The sequence below is a fragment of the Psammomys obesus genome, unplaced genomic scaffold, assembly GCF_907164565.1.
Source record: "Psammomys obesus unplaced genomic scaffold, mPsaObe1.curated_primary_1811, whole genome shotgun sequence".
Taxonomy (NCBI): Eukaryota; Metazoa; Chordata; class Mammalia; order Rodentia; family Muridae; genus Psammomys; species Psammomys obesus.
Window position 1 is genome coordinate 3,660,434 of NW_026585689.1, and position 11,286 is coordinate 3,671,719.

The following is an 11,286-nucleotide window of genomic DNA, read 5'->3' on the forward strand; positions in this document are numbered from 1 at the left end:
CTGGTCCAAGTGGTTTATTCTCCACACTAATCCATGCTACCCCATCCTGTTGTCCTTCTTCCTCCTCTCTTCCTATCTATCTGTCTGTGTTCTTCCTGAGATTCTCCTCTTCCCAACGCCTGGGAACCTTAGCCAAGCCTACCCTGTCCTGCCCAGGTTTTAGGCCTTTTAATCAACCAATCAGATATAATGTCTTAGGCAGACATTATCCTCAACAAGGATAGGTGTATCTTGAGGGCCAGTAATTACCATCAAAATACAAGCATCAGATCAACCCCCAACATCAGTGGTAATAACTCATATGACTTTTATATAGTGTGTGTGATGTTGTGATCTATAAAAAGATCCAGGGGACCCTTCTTATCTAGGTGGGGACACACTCCAGACTCCTTAGTGGACGTCTGAAACCTTTCAGGGAACTAGGCCCTGCCTGTGCTATGTTTTCTTTTTTTTTTTTTCTACTTAATGACTAAAGAGCCTATAAAGCGAGCACCAGAACTATGTTGAAAACAGGGATGATTCATGTCCTGTATGTTACAGAGAGATTGCCTCGCAGTACTCAGAATGGCAAAACGTTTAAAATTTATGAGTTGTTTATTTATAGAATACCTATTTTGTATTTTCTAGCCATAATTGACCTTGGATAACAGAAATCACAGAAAAGGAAATCAAGGACAAGAGAGGACAGGAGCATTTGCTATATGATGTATGTGTTGTATATGTGTTTGTGTGTTTGTTCCATGTGTATTGTGTGTGCAATTTATGTGTTGTATGCATTGTGTATATCCTATGCATATTTGTGTTGTGTACATTCCGTGTGTGTTATATGTGTGTTATGTATGTTGCAAACTGTGTAGAAGTGTTGTATGTTGTGTGTGAGTTGTATATTTTATAAGTGCTGTGTGTGTTGTATGTGTTCACACATGTGGATGAGTGCACATGCATTTGATCTTTAATTCTTGGCACCTCACTATTAAAGCTCTCTAAACCTCTGAAGTGGTAAGATCGCCTTTCCTTTTCTAATGGGCAGATGGTTGGTCCTAGATTGCTTCAGGAGAGACGTTGCTCATAGGAATGCTCAAAGCATGCTTAAAGATGGAGGCTTCGCCCTCCCACCAGCCTCCTGGAGCTTATAGGATCTGAAAGTTGAATCATTCACCAGTAGCCCATTAAATCATTCATGCCAACATTATGAGGTTTCTATAATACCCTGAAGGACTCCATTCCAGAGATTTCTTAGGTGCTGAGCATGTTGCTAAGGGGTGCTGCTCCTGCAAAAGACATGGCCATCTGTCCCTTGCCCTATGCATGTCTTTATCTGGCCATTCATCTGTATACTCAGGAATGTCCTCTATAATAAACCAATACTTACAAGTAATATGTGTAGCTTAGTTCTACATGCTGCCGGAGCAAATGAATAAAACCTGAAGAGTAGGGAGTGAAAAGCCTGGCTTACTGACCATCAGTCAAACGCATAGATGGCAACAGCAAACGGGCATCACATGAAGCGAGAGCAGTCCTGTAGGTCGGGGCCCCCAACTCCTGTGATCTGACGGGATATACATGTATGTGGTAACAGAACTTTGGTTAACTCTAAGTTCTTAGCTGGTGTGGGCCAGTGAATTGCTTGGTGTCTAGGGCAAGCCTACGGGCATCTGTTGTCAGAAGTATTGTGCAGATGAAGTAGACAGAAAAACAGTGTTTGTCTTCCTTCCTTTATACTGTATAATGAAATAGGTCAACATTTAGAAAATCTCCATAATCCTGTGATTACATGTTTTTCAAATCATCCTTTCATGACGTTACAAAGTTATATATAGTAAGTGATCTTTTCAGTGTTTTAGCAGGGGATTTCGTCCAACAGTAGGGCACTTAGCAAACATGCAGAAGGCCTTTGGCTTGATCTCCAGTATCTAGAAACACAGTCACAAACATACACACACGCACACGTGCGCACACACACACACACCAGTTTAAAATAGCCGATAATTTTAATGGGACAAAGTTAAAGTGTTCTTGACATGGCTTGATTTGTTGAATTTGTGTCACAGTTTTTTGAAAAGTTAATGAATATATACAAGATGAAGTTGTTCAAATGTATTAACTTCAGAGTTTATAAGCACAAACTCTAGAGATAAGTAACACCCTGTTACTTATCTACTACAATACAAACACCATTTTAATAAAACGGAAAATTTGGGGCTGGAGAGATGGTTCAGAGGTTAAGAGCACTGGCTGCTCTTCCAGAGGTCCTGAGTTCAATTCCCAGTAACCACATGGTGGCTCACAACCATCTATAATGAGATTTGGTGCCCTCTTATGGCGTTCAGGTGTACATTCAGGCAGAACACAGTTTACATAATAAATAAATTAATTTAAAAAAATGGAAAACTTATATAGAATATCAACTCACTCTTAAACTCTTTCCATGAAACTACAAACCCAGGTTCTACGTAAGTTTTAAAGGTTATCTTGAGCTTCCGGAGCCATTACAGACCAAAGTCATATACTTTGACTGTATAAAATAAGTGAAAGAAGGTCAACGTATAGATTTTGTTTTAAAAAGTAAGAATTTTATTATTTAGTATATTATGCAATGTAACTTCTTAAGACTTGAAGTGAGGCAATTCGATTGTTAAACTAATCTTTTGGGGTTTCAATTCTCCCACTAAATTTATCTCAAATATTTTATTTTAGTGGCTTTTACAGCGTGCTTAGTTTTCCCATAAACAACTTCATAATTTTTGCTTTAAATTGCTAAGCCATACATTTTAAGCTAAAAAGCAACAGCAGCATTTTTATACTCAGTGATTTCAATGTAATCCAGTATACACACATAGTTTCAATTAATTTGCTGACACAAAGAATTTTAAAAAATTAGCAACATTCAGAGCAAAGGAGACACATTTCTGTGGTCCAGATTTAAAAGGCAATTAATTGCCTTGAACATGGAGCCTCGAGCGAATCGAGAGATGGACTTCCCTGCTCACTGTGTTTGATTTGGGTACTTATATGGTCATATTTTATTTAATAACTACATAAGGAAACGTTTGACCCAGCTGCTGGTTTCATTAAAAAGACATTCAGAAGAAAATACGTCTTAATTTTAACATGGACTTATTTTTGTAACTGTTTGTATATCCCAGTTTAAAATTGCATCAATCGATGCTTTTTAAACTACAGGAAAAAAAAATCATTTAAAAAATTCTACTTAGAAGCATGATGAATACTTTTTATGGTTCAACTCGTCTGAGAAGACACCCCAACGGAAGCACATCATTCGTTGTCAGCAAGCAGTTGTTCTAGCGTTGGAGGAGCAGAGATGCTGCCTCGGAAGGTCTCCTCCACTCCCGTTCTTTCTGCGCTTTACTGATAGCATCACCCACACTGTCAGTCAAGAATGCACAGTAAACAGAGCTGATGGCAGAGAACTGTGCCAATGACTGCATCTGCATATCCATATCTCAGAAAACACTCTGTCTTTGACTTTGTTTTAATTCAGACTGTTGAGGAATAAGACTAAAGGTCCTGGTTACCCACCAGTTCTCAACCCTTCTTCATGGAGTAAGGGCATATATGAAATAAAAAGGTATAGAAGGTGCCTTCGTGGTTCATCAAGAGGACCAGGGTTCAAACCCCAGCTCTCACATGGCAGCCAACAACTATCTGTCTCTCCAGTTCCAGGGAATCTGACGCTTTCTAAAGGTCTCTGTGGGCATCGCTCATAAGTGGTGCACAGATACGCATGTAGGCAAATGACTGTATACGTCAAAATAAATTTAAATTATTATTTTTTTGTTTTTTATACTTTTTCTTTTTTCTTTTTTTAAATTATTTTAAAATGAGTAAATGTAATCACAAATTTCTGGAAGGAATAAGAACATGAACCTCACACAAAGCAGCTTCAGTGACCATTAGCATCTTATGACTTCCAGACTGAAGGGGAGTTAACCTGCATGTCTCTGGACTTAAAAATAATCAGGTTTATTTCAATGTTATCAATAATCCCACAAATCCAGAAATTATATTGCTGGTTAGAACTTTCCCTATTTTGTCTCTATTGTTCAAGTTATTCACATGACAAATAAGCATTCAAATAACCCTTAACAAAAACAAAAACATTGCCTTCAAGCTAAGGATTCCTGAATCACCTCTAAAAAATAGTTCAACTCAGCATTTAAGACATTCTGCTGTAATTTCATAATGACAACTAACTGTAGCTTTTACTAATTTATATATATGTATATTAATACATGTATTAATATATATAATTTATATATATAAATCCTATGTATGAATTGCTCTGAAACAGTACCAGCATCCAGCATTGGAGTAATCTTGTTTATTTATCAGCTGAAAGATATTATAATGAACTTGAATTAGAATAAAAACCAAACATTAAAGTAAACTTGTAGAAAATTTTATACTGGAGGGTCAATGAAACTTTTGCACATATAATAATCATTTATAAATTAATAAGTCTGTAAACATTTTAGATATTTTTACACACACACACACACACACACACATATGTATTTTTACTTGCTCATGTTCCCATACCCATTGCTCTCATTTGCTCTCTCCTCTCCCCCTTGTGTTTTCATGTCACTTGTTTGTGGATGGATCAATAGTTACATGCAGATGATGACAGGCAGACATTGTCCTGACTGCCTTAGCTCATGTGGGAAGACCTGCTTCAAGTATGGATAGGAACTTCTGATAACAGCCTGGTAAAAGGGGGAAACACAGAAGAGAAGCATTCACCTGAGCTTAGCCTTCCCCCTTGGGGCTGAGTTGCTTGACCTGCTGCCGCTGCTGTTTCCTTTCCTGAGAGAGCCTGTGTTTCCACACTTCCCTCCTTGACTAAGGACCAGTGGTACTCTAAGGACTTTGCAGGTTTTCAGTACCAGGTTGGGGACTCGGAGATACCCAGCCTCACAGGCTGAGAAGTTCCAGGGATGTTGGTCTCTCCATGTGAGGTAGCCAGTGTGAGACTATCCCAAGTGCTGAGGCACTCAGACTCAAGGACTGAGTTCTTGGGCTCTCAGCTGTGTGCCAACATTCTATCTCCATATAAGATGATTTAGTAAATCTGTGTGCATGACTGTGTGTGTTCTGCAAGTTTTACTCATTAGAGAACCTCTCAACACACACCCATCTCACATATGAGAAAAAGACTGCTATGTTTGTCCTTCTTTCCCCTCTATTTGGAGTAATAAAATACTGGACAGAGCCAGCCATACCATACTGTCCTATAAAACATTCCCTAAGCCAAGTGTGCTGGCAAATGCCCTTAGTCCCAGAAGCAAGCAGATCTCTGTGAGTTTGCAGCCAACCTGGCTTGCATAGCGAGACCCAGGGCAGCCAGAGAATGTCTCTCAACAAAACAAAACAGAACAAAACAACAAGCAAAAAAGTTACTCTTGTTGTCTCCATGATTATTCTGAACACCCAGCAACATTAGTTAGTGCGCCTGAGGTTGGTGTAGCCATTTTCTTTCTTTCCTTCTTCAGTATCTCAATTCTTTCTCTCTCTCCAAAGGCTTCCTTCCTCTTTTCTCCTTACTCTTTTCTTCTTCCCCCCTCCTTTAGCGTAGGCATTATTATAATCATAATTCTAAATATCGTCTTTCATTTTAAAAGGATAGTTTCCTTTTCTGTGTCCCCTAGTTCTGAGCCTATTACATCTCCAGCTCTGCCTCCTCTTAGTCCTGCTTCTCCATCTTTCTGATGGACCAGATTCTTCTCCATCTATCTAACATCCTCCTCATTTTTCTGTTCACAGTTTGCTATTCCATTGTCCTCATCTAATCGGGTTCAGTGTGTGATGCATTACAACAGAACATATTTTCTGTTTTCTTGTTATCTCAAGTCAAGACTTCAAACATTTGGAATTTGAGGAGCTGGAGAAATGGCTCAGCTGTTAAGAGTGTGTACTGCTCTTGCAAAGGACACAAGTTCAGAGTTCAATTCCCAGCACCAAAATTGGGCAACTTATAATTGTCTGTAACTCTGGTTCCCGGGAACCTGATTCTCTCTCCTGGCTTCTGTCAAATGTCAAAAGCACGTTCAGCTGTACACAGCATATACACACAATGGAAGACAAAAATAAAATTCCTTTTAAAGTTTAAGATTGATAGATTTTTCTATACTAATAAGACCGTCATTTGGTTTTCTCTCAGTGTGATGGGTAAGGTTTGGACATGTCCCTGCCACTGTTTCTAAGCTTCCAGAAATTGTCCCTAAGATCCAACCTTTGAAATTTCTTATGGGTGGGCAGCTGGGCCAGAGAATTTCATTGCACATTAGCCACACACAGACACCCTGATTGCTTAAAGGTGTCTTCCTTACCTTCAATTTCTGCATTGATCTGTAGAAACATCTTACTACCATAGCAGGTTGTGAAAAGATATGTCCTCAAATGAATACTCTCCAGGTGCGAACTCACTCTGAATATGTCTTATACAGAATATGTGCTCTTGGAGAATTAATAGTCATTTCATTTTCTATGTACAAAGAAGTCATCTGGAATTAGCTCCCTAAAACTTGTTGGCATACTTGTGGGTTTGTTGTTGTGTTGGTTTCTTTACTTTCCCTTTTTAATAATAATTTAGTGATTTTTTCATTATCTGGAGAAAATGAAATATACACAATGTGACATTGACTTGACAATCTATTTTATTTAAATTAACTTAGTTTTATGCATCTATGGTGTGTGTGTGTTTGTGGTTTGTGTGATTGTGTGAAAGTGTACATGTAGGTGTCTGTGTGTACATGCATATAGGTTGACATTGAATGTATTCCTCAAGCACTCTTCCACCTCATCTTTGTTGATACAGGTCTCTAGCTGAACCTTGAGCTCAGTGATTTGGCTAGGATGGCTAGCTACCCAGTGAGCTCCAGAATCTGCCTGTCTCGAGATTCACAGCACTGGGATTCTAGACACATAGGGCCATGCATGGCTTTTATGGGGTTCTGGGGTTCTGAAAGCAGGTTCTCATGTTCGTATAGCAAATATGTTACTGACTGAGCCACATCTCTAGCCCTAAATGTACCTTTAATTGATCCACAAGACAAAAGTATGCATTTGTATGGGATGTCTGCAGTATTTTAGTAGATATATTCATTGTGCAATGTTCAGATCAAGTTAAACTTATCTATTTCTTCAACAATTTATTTCTTTATGGAGAAAATATTTTGAAATCTTTTCTTCATGCCTTATGCAGTGCACAGTTCATTAGCTGTAATCAATGGCTATCCTACTGTGCAATAGCACACTAGACTTTCTTATTACTAAATATAACTTAGACACACTAATTAAATTGTCCCAATGCCTCTCCTACTTCACAGTCTCTGAGTACCATCATTCTACTCTTGAATGCTTTGAAATAAACTCTTTACATTTCTATGTTAGAATAACCACCTAGTACTTGTGTCAATCTGCCTAATTTATTTAATTTGATCATTAGCTCAACTCAGATTTCTATAAATGAGAGAATTTTATAGTTTTCCATGGCTAGATGGTGTTTCAAGATATATAGGTACCATATTCCTGCTATTCACTAATGGTATTGGTGGATACTTAATTTTTTTTTGCATTTCTTTGCTATTTTAAATAGTGCTACAATAATCATATGAATGCAGATGTCTCTAAAATACTGATTCTATTTTCTTTGTCTAAAGCATATGATAGCTCTGTCAATTTTTTTTTTCTGGTCGTGTTTGGTTTTATCCTAGGTCCCTGGGTTATCCAGCATCGGGGTCCTGGCCCTCCAGGCTGCATCAGGCATGGGATCCCTCTCTTGGCATGGGTCTCAAGTTGGACCAGTCATTGGTTGGCCACTCCCACAAGTTCTGTGACACCCTTACCCCAGCACATCTTGCAGGCAGGGCAAATTGTAGGTGAAACGTTTTGTAGCTTGGTTGGTGTCCCGATCCCTCTACTAGAAGTCCTTCCTGATTACAAGAGGTGGCCAATTCAGGCTCTACATGACCCATTACTGGGAGTGTTAGCTCGAGTAGCTCTTGTAGATTCCTGGGAGTTTCTATTGCACTAACTTTCTACCTTGTCCCCAAAAGTTCCTCCAGTTCGAGTCATCTCTCCCAGTACTCTCTCCCATCTCACCTGATCCCTCCTGTTCCCACCCCTACCTGTCCCCAGTCCACCCACAACATCTATTCTATTTCCTGTTTTCAGGAAGATCCATGTGCCCAACCCCCACTGAGCCCTCCTTGTTAGTTAGCCTCTTTAAGTCTGTGAATTGTAACATGATTATTCTTCATTTTAACTACCGCACTTAAAATATTTTTTCTCTAGTTCCATCCATTTGCCTGAAAATTTTATGATGTTATTTTTTAACAGCTTAGTAATACCCCATTATGTAAATGTACCACTTTTTTTTTTTTTATCCATTCTTCGACTGAGGGACATCTAGGTTTTTTCCAGTTTCTGGCTAATAAGAATAAAGCGGTTATGAACATGGTTGAGCAAGCGTTCTTTTGGTAGGATGGAGGGTCCTTTGCTGTTAACTTTTTGATGAAACACTGCACTGTTTTTCCATAATGGTTGAGCTAATTTAGATATCCACAAAGAGTGTGAAAGGGTTTCCATTTCTACACATCTTCATCAACATCTGTCATTGTAGAGGATTTAAGGTTGATGTTCTTGTTCTTGTTGTTAGACATTTTCAGTAAATTTGGTGATATCAAATTGCACTTTCCTGGGTTCCAAGTGCACCCCAGGCTGTAGCGGCCCTGGCCCTGGTCCGGTTCGAGGTGGCGAGGGCGGCACCCACACATAGGCTCCTGAGGTCACCTGGATAAAGACACACCTTAAGTACTTAGAGATGATGTAATTAGGTCTAGGAGATGCCACCCAAGTTTACATAGCATTCTTGGTTTACCTAGATCTCATGGAGAGCAAAAGTTGGCATGAAGTAAACTGTGTCAGATTACCAGAACTACAACTCATCTGCCTCCTTGGCACTGAGATAGAAGCAGAAGGGCTACAGATGGTGGTCCCTGTACCCATTTCTGCTTCCCTCGGCCATAGCAAGATAAGGGAAATCTTGAAGGCACCTCAGAAGTTGCAAAGTGACCCGGAACTGCCGATGTTTTTTACTTTGGCCACAGTGGAGTCAGATTCTGTGATTGTCTACTATAAACTTACTGATGGATTTATGTTGCCAGACCCTCAGAATATTTCTCTTAGGAGATAACAGCTGTCCTTCCTGGTGCTGATTCTATTCCTGAAAGATTGGATTTTTGAGGTCCATCTGCCTGCTTTGTCTTTTATCTCAGAGGTAGTTAGGATTGACTCAAGGAGTCCCAATTTACAAGCTTTCTTTGAGAATAAAGCCTGCAGACTATCAAAGCAGATGCTGAGACTTATGGCCAACTGTTGGGCAGAGTGCATGGAATCTTATGTAAGAAGTGGGAAATAGTAAGATCTGGAGAGGACAGGAACTCCACAAAGAGAGCAACAGAACCAGAAAATTTGAACACAGGGGTCTTCCCAGAAACTTATACTCTAACCAAACACCATGCATGGAGATAACCTAGAACCCCTGTACAGATGTAGCCCATGGCAGTTCAGTGTCCAAGTGGGTTACATAGTAATGGGAAGAGGGACTGCCTCTGACATAATCTGATTGGCCTGCTCTTTGATCACCTCCCCCTGAGGGGGGAGCAGCCTTACCAGGCCACAGAAGATGACAATGCAGCCACTCCTGATGTGATCTGATGGACTAAGATCAGAAGGAAGGAGAGGGGGACCTCCCCTATCAGTGGACTTGGGGAGGGGCATGCGGTGAAGAAGGGGGAGGAAAGGTGGGATCAGGAGGGGAGGAGGGTGGGGCTTATGGGGGATATAAAGTGAATAAAGTGTAATAAATAAAAGCATACTTGTTTGAAAGAGTAAAAAAAGAATAAAGCCTTCTCAGTTGGAAATGTATAGTGGTTGCAAATATAGAGCATTTAGGCTAGAACTTTCTTATCAGAGACAGTGTAGTTACATGCAGACTTTCACATCTGTAGTCAATAGACAGGTATCCTCGAATGGTACAGATGAAATGCCACAGTGAGGAAATTGACACAAGAGAATTAGAATGTGGTCATAGATGACTGTAAAAGTTGACAGTCAGGATACCAATTGTGACTATAATAGGAGGGCATGGCAGTAAATGAGTGAATTTGCCTCTTCTTGACATTTCATTTGTTATTTGTATTTCTTTTATAATAAAATGTTTTAAAAATTTTAAAAAGTGCACTTTCCTGTTTAGTGATATTATACATTTTTCATAAACCATTCACTTCTATATGTCCTCATTTAAAAAATTTACATATTAACTTGTTTCCCATTTTTAATTGAGATATTTGATTATCATGTTATTGAATTTTAATTTTGTTAATGTCTTACTAGACACATAATTTTAAAATATTTTCTCTCATTCTGTAGTTTAACCCTTCACATTATTTACTGCTTTCTCTACTCTTCAGAAGCTTTTTTAGTTCATAAAACTCTATTTGTCTATGTTTTTATTTCTTGTACTTTTGGAGTATTGTTCAAATAACCTTTCCATTCCAATGTTCTAAAATATTTCTCCCTTGTATTCCTGTAGTAATTTTAGAGCATCAGGTGCACATTTAATTCTTTAATCTGCATTGAGTTAAATTTCATAATTGATGAGAGACAGGGATTTAGTTTCAATATTCTTGAAGTGGCTATCCAATTTTTCCAACACAATTTATTGAAGAAAAATTGTCTCCACTTATGTAATAACCATAGGAGGTTTTCACACCAACTCTCAACAGATATATTATTCAAACAAAAAAATAGTAAAAACTTCAGAATTAAACTGTACTTTAATGAAATGGATTTACTGGGCATCTATAGAGCATTCCATTCAACAGATGTAGTATGAATATTAGTCACAGAAGCTCAAATAGCTTTCTCAAAAGTACATCACATTTTAGACCATAAAATATGTCTTTTTCTTGTTGTTGTTTTCAAGACAGGATTTCCCTGAGTAGCCTTGGCTGTCCTAGACTTGCTTTGTAGACCAGACTGGCCTCTAGCTCACAGAGATTTGCCTGCCTCCCTGAAAGCAAGTCTTAATAACCACAAAATAATAATTCTGTACACAATTGCAAATAATGGAATGAAATTAGAAATCAATAATTGCATGAGAAACTATACAAACATACTAAGACTTGGAGACTGAAAAGTATAATTTTGAATGACCAGTAGGTTATTTAAAAAAAAAAAAAAACAAAACTGGAAATAACA

At 38.6% G+C, this 11,286-nt stretch overlaps 1 pseudogene; it reads left to right on the forward strand.

The window, feature by feature from the left end:
• Nucleotides 1-9,217, forward strand: part of LOC129666145 (tRNA-splicing endonuclease subunit Sen15-like) — a 41,819-nt pseudogene extending 32,602 nt beyond the window's left edge.
• The last annotated feature ends 2,069 nt before the right edge of the window (nucleotides 9,218-11,286 follow it).